The sequence below is a fragment of the Oryctolagus cuniculus genome, unplaced genomic scaffold, assembly GCF_051225735.1.
Source record: "Oryctolagus cuniculus isolate XC-2025 breed Fujian yellow rabbit unplaced genomic scaffold, ASM5122573v1 ptg000085l, whole genome shotgun sequence".
In the NCBI taxonomy this organism is placed as follows: domain Eukaryota; kingdom Metazoa; phylum Chordata; class Mammalia; order Lagomorpha; family Leporidae; genus Oryctolagus; species Oryctolagus cuniculus.
Window position 1 is genome coordinate 52,469 of NW_028301694.1, and position 14,481 is coordinate 66,949.

Genomic DNA, 14,481 nt, shown 5'->3' on the forward strand with positions numbered 1-14,481 from the left:
TATGATAGAAGTTTATAGAAATTTTTGTCTACATGAAAAAAATTGGAAAGGTACCAAATAAATGCTCTATCCATGTATATAAAGAACCTAGAACAAAGAAATAATTGAAATTAGAGAAGAAAAATTGAAACAAAAATTCCAAAAGATCAGTAAAATGAACAGCTTATTTTTTGGGAAAACAAACAGAATCGATATACCATTGGCTAATGAAGCAAAAAAAGAGGGAGAAAGCCCATATCAATAAAACCAGAGGTGTAAAAGAAAAATTAACAAAAGATATTGTGTAAATAAAAATAATCATCAGAAATTACTACATAGAGCTGTGTGACAGCAAATCAGGAAACCCGGAAGAAATGGAAAGAGTCCTGAACACATACAAGATACCAAATTGAGTCAAGAAGACAGAGAAAACCTAAACAAAGCAACATCCTAGACAAGGATTGAATCAGTGATAAAGACCCTCCCAAAAATGTAAAGCCCTGGACCACAGATTCTCCCTGTGGAATTCTTTCAGCTATTTAAAGAAAAGATAATTCCAGTTCTTCAAACAAGTGAAAGGGCAGGAATCATCCCAGACTCCTTCTATGAAGCCTATATTACCTTAATTCCTAAGGCAGAAAAAAATACTCTAGAGAAAGAGAATTATAGATCAATATTCCAGATGGACATAGATGCAAAAATCTCCATCCAAATATTAGCCAATCTAATCCAAAACACATTAGAAAGATCACTCACCTAGACAAATTGGGATTTATCCCTGGTATGAAAGGATGAATCAACATTCTCAAGTAAAGAAATGTGATATATCACATTAACAAACTGATGAACAAAATAAAAAAGATGATCTTAATAGATGCAGAAGAAGCATTTTATAAAACACAACATCATTTTATGAAGAAAGCCTTATGCAAATAGTGTATAGAAAGAACATTCCTATATAAGAATGTTGTTGATATTTTGATGCTGATCACATTGAATCTCTAGAATTATTTTGGTCATATAGAATTTTGATAATATTGAATCTTCTAATCTTGAAAGATTTTCCCATTTTATATATTCTTACTCTTTGTTTAGCATTTTGTAATTTTCTTCTTAGAGATTTTTGGCATCCTTAGTTAAATTCAATCCAATAATTTATTTTTTGTGTCTGTTATGCATGAGGTTAATCTTATGAGTAGTTTCTCATCCATGGTATTGTGTTTGTATTTTTAAGAAATGTTATCTTGCTGACCACAAACATTATTTTTTAAGATTTATTTATTTTGCTTGAAAGTCACAGTTGCAGAGAGGAGAGGCAGGGAGAGAGAGGGAGGGAGGGGGAGAGAGAGAGAGAGAGAGAGAGAGAGAGAGAGAGAGAGAGAGAGGTTTTCCATCCACTGGTTCACTCCCCAGATGGCCTCAATGGCCAGAGTTGCCTTGATCCAAAGGAAGGAGCCAGGAGCTTCTTCCAGGTCTCCCACATGGGTGCAGGGTCCCAAGGACTTGGGCCATCTTCTACTGCTTTTTCAGGGCATAGCAGAGAGCTGGATCAGAAATGGAACAGCAGGGTCTCAAGTGGGGCCAAGAGGGGGTGCCGGCACTGCAGAAAGTGGCTTTACCCACTTTGCCACAGCACTGGCCCTGGTATTGTGGTTGAATGTAAAGGTTATTGAATTTTGTGTGTTGATTTTATATCCTGCCACTCTACCAAACTCTCAGTGAAGTCTTTTGGATCCTCTATATATAGAACCATGTCATCAAATAGGGGTAGTTTGGATTCCTCTTTGCTAATTTGTTTCAATTTAGTCTCTTTTTATTGCCTAGTGGCTGTGGCTAATACTAGCAGGACTATGTTAAGTAGCAATGGTGAGAGAGGGGATCCACTGTATGGATGAGAAAAAAGAAACATTATTCTCTTCAAATCAGCTAATTTGGCCCCTTCTAAACAAGAACTAAAAGGTCAAGAACATGCAAGTCTTCTGGATTTAAATCATTTCAATTTAAATTTAGATAATTTAGATGATCATACAAAGACCCAAGGAACCACATTGTTTGGAAATATCATGAACATTAGCTATCACTTCGATGGAGCAAAACCAGAACATTTTCCTGAAGCCATATGGTTGTGGTTCAGTATGTTTTTTGAATGACCCAGTTATCTTATATTAAGGGTCAAACTGATAGTTTTGAGACACAAGCACAAAAGCTCTTGTACTTAAAATTGTGACAGTGAGAGAACACTCAATTATCAAGAAGGATTGGATAGGATAAGGTTGTATTTTTGAAAGTTTAACATTGATATGAAGAAACCAGAGTACTGATCTTTTTGAGGGTGGCCAATCCATTTGATGTAAACATGAAGAACTTCTAAAGTAAAACGTCTTGTGCCTTTCATTAAGTGCACAAATTGGAAATAAGTCTGGGAAAGCTCTCCAAAAATACATAGGAGTCCCCCATCAGGAGGATGAGTGCCCTGCCAATAGTGTAAGAAATTTTCTGATACTATATGTAACTTTATTATTTTAGTAGAATTAGTGTAAAACAGTGGCATGACTTTGTAGTACTATGTAATTTGGGGGTTTGACATTTGTAAAATTCAGGCTTTTATGTATGATGTATCATAATAGAGCTAATTTATCCACTTGCTGATCTTTGCATGATCAAAATACCAGCTTTTTGCTGCTTTGAAATTAGAAGATTATTTAAAATGTAACTGTTGATATTGGCATTTGTGTATGAAAAGACTCCATAATAGATCTTGTTTCTAAAAATTCAAATACAACTACAATAAATTCTAGTTAGTCAAGTGTTACTGCATAAATATTCTGTAATATGTGTATAAAAGTGATGCTTTTGACTTCATATGAAACACTCCATTTGACTTATTCATTGATGACTACTTAAATTAATAAACATTACATTAAATTTTCATAAAGGGTGAAGCTCTTTGGGAAACATTTGAGTGAACTTATAAGAGTACTAGAGACTCAACCAATTTTCTAGTTAACCATTATTATACATTGCATGGTCACTATCCATTCAGGTAAGTGCCAGCTATATAGTGATTAATAATAATTATTATTAATAATAGCACAAAACTACATTAAATGTACTGGTGGCAGTTATATGACAATTGAATGTAAGATATTTATATAGGCAATAACAATAAGAAAATAATTATTATTCAGCTTTTGTATATTTTAAGAGAGGGTATGGAATGTAATTCAAGCATCATTTCCAAGTAGTTCTACATTGAATTAGATTTTTGTTGCATTTCTATTGTTTTTATTTATCATGCTAAGATTAAAGGTGCACTGAATTAGCAGAATTCTCAGACAGGTAATCATCTCATTCATATATTTCTTGACTTTTATATTCTCATGGATATTTCATTTCTCCATGTAGCGTTTGAAGTAATTAAAAACACATGAAAAATCTTACAGACATTTCATTTTAAAGATGTTTATGTTGAGCGGCCCATGAGAGCGGGAGGGGGTGGCGGTGGTGGGAAGGTGCTGCTCTTTGGCATAAATTGCAATCAATTAGGGATCGTTTCTCAGAATTGAGTTAGAAGTGGAAGTTCAGAAAAGCAAGGCCACCATTGCTGCTTTGAGCACCTCAGAAGGGCAGAATGGATTTATCAGGAGTGAAAAAGAAGAGCTTGCTAGGAGTCAAAGGAAATAATAAAAAGACTGCTCTGATGAGAAGTCTAAGGACCGCTCTAAAGATAAAAGGGCCACCAAGGAGTCCAGTGAGAAGGACCCCGGCCAGGACCAGGCGTGAAAGCGGTGCAGTGCTTCCAGCGGTAGCAACAGCACCAGGTCTCCTTCCAGCTGCAGCTCCAGCTTGGGCTCCAGCACCAGCAAGGGCTCCAGCTCCACCTCGGCTTCAAGCCACTCCTCAGCTCCAGCTCCAGCAGTTCCTCTGGCTCCTGGAGTGCCTCCTGGCGCAGGCACAACAGAAGGCACTTGGGCTCCAAATCCAAACCACCTTAAAGAGATGGAAAGCAAAGGAAAAGACGGAACCCATCCCCTAAACCCACCAAAGTGCACATTGGGAGGCTCACCAGGAACATGACCAAGGACCACATCATGGAGATATTTTCCACCTATGGGAAGATTAAAATGATTGACATGCCTGTCGACAGGATGCACCCATCTGTCCAAAGGCTATGCCTGTGTGGGGTTTGAGGAGGCTGAGAAGGCCCTGAAGCACATGAATGGAGCACAAATTGATGGCCAGGAAATCACTGCTACTGCTGTGCTGGCCTCCTGGCCCAGGCCGCCCCCTTGGGGATTCAGTCCTCCCAGGAGAATGCTTCTGCCACCTCCTATGTGGCACGGGTCACCCCCCACGCATGAGAAGGTCTCCTCCCCGAGGCCAGGTCTCCCGTGCACTGGCGATCTTGCTCTCCTGGCCACCGCCATCACAGGAGCAGCTCCAGCTCCAACTCTTCCCAGCGAAACTCATGTCCCTGTAACTTGTATCTCAGCCACCTCAGTTCTGTCGCTTTTCTAGCCAGAAAAGGCTGCGTAGGAAAGGGAATTCCTCATGCAGGCAGGCTTCAGTGTCCACAGTGGAGTCATTTTCTCTGCAGGTCGAGTTCTGGCTGCAGAGCCTTGAGGGTGTGGGGTTGTGCCTGGGAAGATGCCCTCCAGTTTCAGAGCCAGAAAGCTCACCCATTCCTGGTTCCCAAGAGTCCCTTCAGCAGGGACAAGCGAGACTTCTGGTACAATGAAGCTCCACCTGCAGTGACCCTTCCACAGGTGGCCTGGGCCAGGCTGTAGCCTGCTCACACCCTTGCTGGGCACTGCTGTCCTACAACCAGCTACTGTTGACCCAGAGGGGTGGCCACGAATGGCTCTGTCTCTCCACATACTCCTCACACCCCTCTCCAGGTCCCATCACTCATTGACGTTGGTGAGTGAGCTGAGAGCCCGCTCTGCAGGTTCATCATAGAAACCCCCCATTGGCACCTGCCACTCATGGTGGGCTTGCTGGTTACCTTGGCAATGACATTACTCTTTTTGGCTTTTATTGTATTGATAGTACTGTACAATAAAAGTACTATCAAATTCCTGTTTTGAGTTTTGTAAGTTTGTAGCATTTTAGATAACTGTTGTGTTAGTGCTTTGTTGTGTATAGTGGGAGAACTGTGTTGAATAAACCTAGGGTTAGAATGCAAAAAAAAAAAAGATGTTTATGTTAATTTTACTATATCTTCTAATTTAATTGGGACACCAACATTTAGAAATTCCAATTATATAAAAAATTGGTTTGTTACAAATTCATTTACTCTTTTACCACATTGGGGTACACAATAAAAGAAGGAAAGGTTGTTTCCTTAATTTTTTCTTCTGAATTTTCTTCTTATGCCTTGACCTAATTGATTTGGATTTGAACAAATTGACTTATGCTTATATCCTTGTTTTATTCCCAAGATATTGATTGGAATACAAGTGGTACTTAAATTTGTAAAAATGCCATCAAATCAATAATGGGAATTGATCTGTGTCTTAGTTAAGCCATACCTCCATATCTAATTTTCATCTCTGCTAATTTTGACCACTCAGATATAATTTAACAAATTTTTTCTTCAATATTTTGCTAAAAATATATGTACCTGAAGTTTTCTGGAAAAATGTGTAAAAATCAATTTATATTCTTAGTAGTGACTCACAATGTCTTAACTGATTCCAGTAAACTTCAGGCTTCCATGGGGCTATTGTTTATACAGGTCTGAAGAGTCATTAAATCCCATCTTTTATAATCCTCTAAGATTCTGTGGTTTATTGAATAAGATTTGGAGAGCAATACCTTCAAAATCCTTACAATTCACTTGAGAAATGACTTTAACTTGCAATGATTTCAGTGTTCATCTGTGGCTGTTGAAGTCAGATTTTTTATAAGACAATGGAATTATAACTGACTTTATAAAATGATATATATAGGATACTATGACATGAAAGGTGCTTCAAGAATCTACCATATTAGGGTAGTGAGTAAAACCACTGCCTGCAATACCATTATCCCATATGTGCACTTGTCTATGTTCTGACTGCTCTATTTATGAACCTACTCCCTACTAATGGCTTTGGAAAAGCAGTAGTAGATGGCCAGTTTTGTGGATCCCTTCTAAAATGTGGGCGACTTGGAAGATTGTCTTGGATCCCAGCTTTGATCTGGCCCTGCCTTAATTGTTCCAGTCATCTGGGAGTGAATCAGTGGATAGAAGAACCCTCTATACCTCTCTCTCTCTCTTTTTGTATAGCTCCAACTTTCAAATAAACAATTTTTATTCTTCGTATTATTTGTTGAACTCTTAACTTAACATAGAGCTAATCAGATGTATATAAAGTCAATTGAAAATATCAGTGAAAAATAAGAGTGGGGATAAGAGAGGGAGGAGGAAATCTGTAGCTGTAATGCTGTATATTTCTGCATACATTCCTACAGACTTACTTCTAAGGGTACAGTTTACAAAATTGTCATGAGACCCCATACCCCATTAGAATTGGTGGTAAAAATGCCATCTTAATTGTTAAAGTGATCATGTTAAGTGTTAAAGTGAACATATAAATAGGATTAAATTTTAAAGAGATCATATAAATAGCATCAAGTGCCTGGTAATAATAATAGACAGAATTAAAAAGGAGTGAATATCCAACATGGGAAGCGGTCCACACAGCAGACTCAGAATGACAATCACCTTGAGTAATACTCTGATCTCAGAATCAGCCCTTAAGGCATTCACATGTGGCTTAAAAGCCCATGAAAGCATTTCAGGAATGGAAAGCCAAGACAGTGTGGCAGAAAATGTTCTAAATGAAGGATCTCTTTGAGTGATACTCAAGTGGAAAGAAGGGGCCATCAAAGAAGGATGTACTTTTCTCTGAAGGGAGAAAAGAACTTCCACTTTGTTTATGGTCTTGTCTAAATACTGATGGAGTTTGTGGTCACAAAAGTCTTCCATATCCTTGTCAGCTCATTTCAAGAGTCTTGAGTGATCACTGAAAACAGAAGTCACTGTGAACTTACTCCCCATGTAAGACCTCTGCCCTTAATGAGTTATACAATGAGAATTAACTGCAAAGCCTGTTCTCCAACAGTATTTTATATGTTGTATGAGTATGCGGGTGCAAACTGCTGAAATCTTTACTTACTATAGAGTTGGTCTTCTATATATAAAGTTAATTAAAACTGAATCTTAATGAAAATTGAGATAGGAGAGGGAATAGGAGGTGGGACAAGAGTGGGGGTGGGAGGATGATTATAGGGGGAAAATTCACTATTTTCCTAAAGTTGTACCTATAAAATTTGCATTCATTAAATAAAAGCTTTAAAAGGTAGACAAAAAAGCAAACAATTGTTTTCAAAATGGTGATTCAATGCTAAATGAAAAGAGTCTCTGACTCTAACCTTCAGTCAAATAAGGTGCACATGTAAGAAAATGGGCACTTACCGCATAGTGGTATAAGTAATATGATACAATTAAGGAGCACATTAGGTCACAGGATTGACCCCTTAACACAAACTTGGGAGCCAATAAAATGCATCTTGTATAATTAAAGAAAATTAATATGGAGCAATTTTTTGTTGTGTACATTTATGTCACCTAACTATTGGAATGTTTATCAGAGAGCAATGCTGACATTCAGTCAGTTCATATTGAATGGCCTCTATTTTGAGTAGTTGAGCTTATAGTTAGAATGCTTGCTGCTAGCTAATATTTCTCTTTGATTTTTGTGGATTACTTGTTCCAGGATACTGGGGCCACCAAACTCCATGGATACCCTAGTACTTGATAGTAAATGGCATGGTATTTGCTTAAAGTATATGTGCAACCTCCTGACTATCAAATAATCTCTAAAATACCATGAGTAACTTAGGCAATATTAATTATTAGTATTTGTCATACTTCATCTTTTATGTCATAATCATGAGACAGAAAACTTTGTGTCTGTTCAATACAGATGCAACCATTGTAGGCCTAACTATATATTACATGTCAATGTAAATATATTTTGAATACATTTTATCTGTATTTGATTAAAGTCATGGATTAAGACTACATATAGATATAGGTAGATATATCTAAGCATCACATATATTTTATTAATAAGTGAATTGTGTTTCTTCTATAAGATCTGATAATATTGATTCTTCCAATCTATAAACATGGCTGATTTTTCCATTTTTATGTCTTCTGCTTTCCTTAATGTTTGTAATTTTCTTCATAGAGGACTATGAGATCCTTTGTTAAATTTATTCCAAGATGTGTAACTTTTGTAGCTATTGTGAATAGCAATATTTCATTCTCTCTGTCAATTAAATGAACACAATTAAAAGAACTGTCTAAGTGAAATTAAAGATTTAAGCAACATGATGAAAACTATCACGTCTAACTCTGATAATTAATACAAAAATGATTGTGTGTCTATGTCTTATAAGCTTTAGATAAGATTTTATGAAGCTAAAATGGTGTAATTTTATTTATTTATTTTTTTGGATGGGCAGAGTTAGACAGAGAGACAGAAAGAAAGGTCTTCCTTCCGATGGTTCACCCCCCAAATGGCCACTATGGCCAGTGTGCTGCAGCCAGCACACAGCACTGATCCAAAGCCAGGAGCTAGGTGCAGGGCCCAAAGGTGCAGGGTCCAAGGACTTGGGCCATCCTCCACTGCACTCCTGGGCCACAGCAGAGAACTGGACTGGAAGAGGAGCAACCAGGACAGAATCCAGTGCCCTAATCGGGACTAGAACCCAGGGTGCTGGTGCCACAGGCAGAGAATTAGCCTAGTGAGCTGTGGCACCAGTGTAATTTTATCTTAATCTTCCTTAGAATAATGAGAAATAGGAATTTAAAATTTAATGCCATTCCATGTATGTGTTTCATGATGTTTACCACCAAAAATTCTACGAATCCTTTATGTATCTTTGTGTGTTGAAATGAATTTGGGGAAGAAACAATTGCTAGAAGGTCTTAAAATTAAAAGACAGTAAAAAACAGAAGATACTATATTAACCAAACAATTTATTTGTAACCCTCATCCTAGGATGATTTATGATGGAACTGAAAAATTTGGCAGCACTTAGGACTGAAATGATATTTGAGGTTAGAACTTAGATCCAATGAACTTCACAGAGCATTAAATACCTATGCATCCTTGGAAGAAAACTCTGAAATGATATTTGTATCCTGTTTTTAAAATTCATCAAAACATGAAAAAAATTTCAAAAATAACCTCACAGAAAGTGCTTATGTAAACTACTCTCAAATTTAAGTGGTGCTCAAAATATTTCCAAATCTTGAAACTTTTTCAACAGTTCATGAAAATGACATTATAGTAGCATTTTCACCTTTAAATAGTATCTTCTACTTTCAATCATATGTGACTTCATAGAATTTTAATCTGTAGCTGAAATTAAAAACATACAAATGAACCAGAGAACTATAAAGTTTATTTAGGTATAAAATGTGAATTATCCCAGAGTTCATACATACATAGATATTTATGAAGGCCATCATTTACTTCAATCATCCACAAAGAACAGATATTCACATAAATTAAGTTGCACTGTTAATAACATGTAATATTTAGTTAGGCCTGCAGTGGTTACATCTGTTTTGAATAGATACAGATTTTTTTCATCTTGTCAGTATGTCATGAACAATACAGTTTGAAAAGTATTTACAAAGAATTTACATGGTATTCTACACCATAATATATTTAGAGATTACTTAAAGTATGCAAGAGGATGTGCATAGATCATTTGCAAAAACTCTAATATTTTATGTTGGGTATTTGAGCATGCATGTAATTTGGCATGTATACCAAGTGGAAATGTATTTCATAACTAGTATGGTAGCAATCATACTAACCAGAAGCTCAACTACTCAAAGGAGAGGCTAGTCAATGGGTACTGACTGAATATCAGCTTTTCTCTAAGATGGACAGAAGATACCAACAAATATATATGTGTACACAATGTGAAATAGTTCCATATTAATCATCTTGAATCATACAGAAGGCCATTTACTGTCTCCTTGTGGGCAGCCACAGGTAGTCAGTCCCTTTGTTTACACTTAAACATATGAATGGAGACTTCCTGGCACAGATAATTGGGCTAGGGAGATTCCAGGAAGAGGCAGGAAGAACCTAAACCTCTCACAAGAGATAATATAGATAATCAGTCACACCTGAAACCTGCATTTATCACCTAAGTGTTTTATTGTAACCTTAAAAGCATTTTTTGATATGTAAATCTTTTGTGCTCCTTCTTGTAAGTAACTGGTCATGTTTAAATACTACTGGATTTGTTCAATAAAGGAGCCTTGATCAGGACTTGTCTTGGCTCCATTCTTTGCCTCCTTGTCCCCCGCATTCCCACTCTCTGTTTCAGGAAAACCCAGTTCATTATGCCGCAGGCCAGCACACTCCTAAGCTTGGTTTAACTGGGGCCTTCCTGTAACCTATTGTATCATGTCAGGGAGTCTACTATGCAGGCAGCATTTACCTATTTTCTTAACTGTGTAGCTTATTAAACTGAAGCTTTGGGTCAGAGATTCTCCTCATTCAGCAATGGATTTTCTTTGATAGCACAGTATCCTTTACATATTGCTTTATAAAATCAAACATAATTCAAAGGAAGTATAAAATAGCATCTGACTTCAACAGCCACAGACGACTACTGAAACCACAGCAAGTTAAAGGCATCTTCCAAGTGAATTGTATAGATTTTGAAGGTATTGCCATCCAGATCTTATTCAGTAAACCATAGTATCTCAAAGGGTTTGGAAGATGGAACTTACTGACTTTATGCCTGGAAAAACAGGAGCCCTATGAAAGCCTGGAGCCACTAGAGTCAAATAGATAAGGCATCTGAGTGACCAACATCAGCAGAGATGGAAATTAGAGATGGAAACATGATTTAACTAAGTCACACATCAATGACAGCTTTTGATTTGATGACATTATCAAAAGCTTAACTGAAACCACTATGTTACAGTTTGTAGCCAGGGGAACAAAGCAAGAACATAAGCAAAAGTCAAGTTCTTCAGTAGTCAATTCAATGAGGTCAAGGTATAAGAAGAAAATCCAAGAGAGGGTTTTATGGGAAAGCATACTGTCCACCCTTTATCTTGTGCTTCAATTTTAATAGAAGAGTAATTATATTTTATATTTTATTCATTTCTAAATACTGATATAAGAATGTAAATGGGAAGCATGGTTTTACCATGGCATTTTAAAAAAGAAATGCCAGGAAAAATATTGTAAATTTATTTGTTTGTTTGTTTTTGACAGGCAGAGTGGACAGTGAGAGAGAGACAGAGAGAAAGGTCTTCCTTTACTGTTGGTTCACCTCCAAAGCCAGGAGCCAGGTGCTTCTCCTGGTCTCCCATGTGGGTGCAGGGCCCAAGGACTTGGGCCATCCTCCACTGCACTCCTGGGCCACAGCAGAGAGCTGGACTGGAAGAGGGGCATCAAGAAATGTATGAATGGCTTGGTTTCTTGACCCAGAAATCAGCTAATTCTATGCAACTTTCAGCTAATCATAATAAAAAAGTACAAAATAAATACAGCAAAAGTTTTTTCAATGGTATGATTTGGCACTTACCCTTATGTCCATGCAGTGAGCATTGAATGAATGATGATAAAACAATTGACAGGACTAGTTACGTATTTCTAACTCTTTAAAAATCCCATTAAAACCTTTCTAAAATGTTTCTTAAGAAAGTCTATTGTCCAAGTACAATTGTATCAAATATGTCAAAATGCTGCTATAGAAATCTCAGACTTTATTCTCTATTTGGTAAATGATGGAGCAGAAAATATCATAAATGAAAGTGATATAATTAATACAAATACATAGTTTCCTTGCAAATATTCACAGAGGAATCACTTCTCCAGTGTATTGGGAATGAGATTATAGAGGAAACACTGAGTATGTCATTTCAAACATTAGTTAACATAAATTTTATTGTATGTGAGGCAAATCCCTATGTCATTATGTGTCCCCAACACAATGAGAAAATTAGCCGTGTATGCTTTTCAAGAAATTTTGATAGTGCTGGATAGCATCACATCACCACAGAGCAACTATATGCTGTCACCTTGAGCTTGCAGAGTGCACCTGTGAGGTGCTGGTAGGATGACTTTCTTCCTTCCCAATTGTGGACATATATTATGAGTATGTCAGAGTCCAGCTGTACACTGGAGGTTCAACTTTGCATTGGATGAAAAGAGCATCTTTGCAAATGACTTAAAGACACAGATTTGCATTTACTCCCTTGGATGATGGGGGAGCAAAGAAAAGAGAGCAGGGATTCACTATATTTTAAACTAATTGTTGGGCCCAATAAATCGTCTTATAGAATAAACAAATAATTGATTAAAAAAAATCCTGGCAGTTACCATCATCAATTTTCAGAATCTAGCAGTAAAACAGTGTGGTTGGTTTTATTTAATGCTAGGAACCTTAGGAAATACAGGAAGTGGAACACTAGGTCGGTTTGGATGCTGCAGGGCAGCAGTGTCCATCAGAGTTGTAATGGTAAAGGGAAATTTTTGCTTATCACTTTCTCATTTTCTCCCCTGCCTCAGTATCATCCAGTAGAGAAAGTTCTAGCAAAGCCATATATGTGATAACAAAACAGTGGATGTAGAGAGTGTTCAAGTGACACAAAAGCAGTTGTGGATGGCCCATGTTCTTGAGCCCCTGCACACACAAGAGACCTGGAAGAAGCTCCTGGCTCCTGGCTTCGGATCAGTGCAGCTCCAATCCTTTATAGCCAATTGGGGAATGGATCAGTGGATGGAAGACCTCGCTCTCCCTCTCTGCCTCCCCTCTCCTTGTATCTCTGATTTTCAAATAAATAAATAAGTCTTTTAAAAAAGATGTCACAATGATGTCGCTCCAATAGAACACTGTATTGTTTTCCTTTCAGATCATTTCAGTCATTCCATCAGCAAAACTAATAGCTACTCTGAAAATTCTAGAATCTGAGGAGAAAAGGAGAAATCTAAGTGGGATTACATAGGGGAGTCATTACTTGTTAATATATTATCAAAATAACATTTTTAAATGAAAAAAATATCCTTTGTGATGCTTCAGATTAATCCCTGCTAAGGATACTTTGGGAAATAGATGTTGACAGTGTAAGTGAAGAGAACTTAGTTCCCACTGTAGTAAGTGTGCCTGGCAGAACCACAATGTCTGTCACCTAGCAAGAGGGCAGGATAAAAGGCCATCATCACGGTATAGCAGGTTAAACCACCATCCATAATCCCAACATCATGAGTGCCAGTTTGACTTCTAGCTACCCCCGCAGCATTTCCTTAAAGGGCCAGGTGTCTGTGCCCCGGCTGAGGCTGAGCAGAGCCGGCTGCAGGGCTGTGGTCACCAGGGGCCGCCATTCAGAGTGTCCTGAGCCAGGGAGAGAGAGGCCAGCTGCTGGGCCCTGGCCACATCGGCTCCAGCCCCACGCCCGCCTGAGTGCCAAGGAAGCCAATCCCCGCACAACACCACCGGTGCTGCCCTCCCTGGAGAAGCCCTCAGCCGGAGGCAGGGTGGGGAGGAACCCCCTGTCCCCGCTCGCTGCCCACCTGCCCCCACCCCGCCCCTGCCCTGTCCTGTCCTGCCTGCTGTGGTCAGGCTCCCGGTCTGGGTGGGGCCCTGGTTGGGAGGGAGCTGGGGTCCCGGGGCAGCCTCTCCCCCTACTAAGTGCCCCCCACGGCCTCTCCACCTCCCCCCTACCCCCAGAAGTTTCTCTCCGGCCTCTGCTGAGTTTCCGCGACTTCTGGGATCTGTGGCTGGGAATTGTTGGCCATGATCTGACTTTTAAAAGAGTTTTTTTTTTTTAATTTTTATTTATTTATTTTTTTGACAGGCAGAGTGGACAGTGAGAGAGAGAGACAGAGAGAAAGGTCTTCCTTTGCCATTGGTTCACCCTTCAATGGCCGCCGCGGCTGGTGCACTGCGGCTGGCACACCACGCTGACATGATCTGACTTTTTAAAGTGATTGATTTGAAAGTGGTAATTGAGAGAAAGAGAGAGAGAAACAGACAGAGACAGAGAGAGAGGTCTTCCACCCGCTGGGTCACTCCCTAGATGGCCGCGCAGATCAGGAGCCAGGAGCTCCATCCGGTCTCCCACGCAGGCATAGGGGCCCAAGGACCCGGGCCATCCTACACTGTTCTGCCAGGCAACAGCAGAGCTGGATCGGAAAGGGAGCAGCCGAGACTCGAACCCGCACCCACGTGGGATGCGGCCCTGCAGGCTCCTGGAGCCATTGCCTCTTTAATCAAACCTCCACTCGCCCTGCGCTCTGCTCTGGGCCCGCGTTCGGTCCGGGCGCTGTTCGAACCCCGGGCCCTGAGCGCAGCCCGGAGGCTCCGCCCGGTTCGTGGATTCTGCCCCTCGAGGGTTTCAGGCCGCGGAGTTGGGGGCCGCCCGCGCCTCCCCCTCTAGGAGATGCTCACGGTCTCCCTAGCGAATGT

The 14,481-nt window shown here is 39.3% G+C and overlaps 1 pseudogene; it reads left to right on the forward strand.

Annotated features, from left to right (window-relative positions):
- The first annotated feature begins 3,610 nt into the window (after window positions 1–3,610).
- LOC149119073 (uncharacterized) lies at window positions 3,611–4,766 on the forward strand (annotated as a pseudogene).
- The last annotated feature ends 9,715 nt before the right edge of the window (window positions 4,767–14,481 follow it).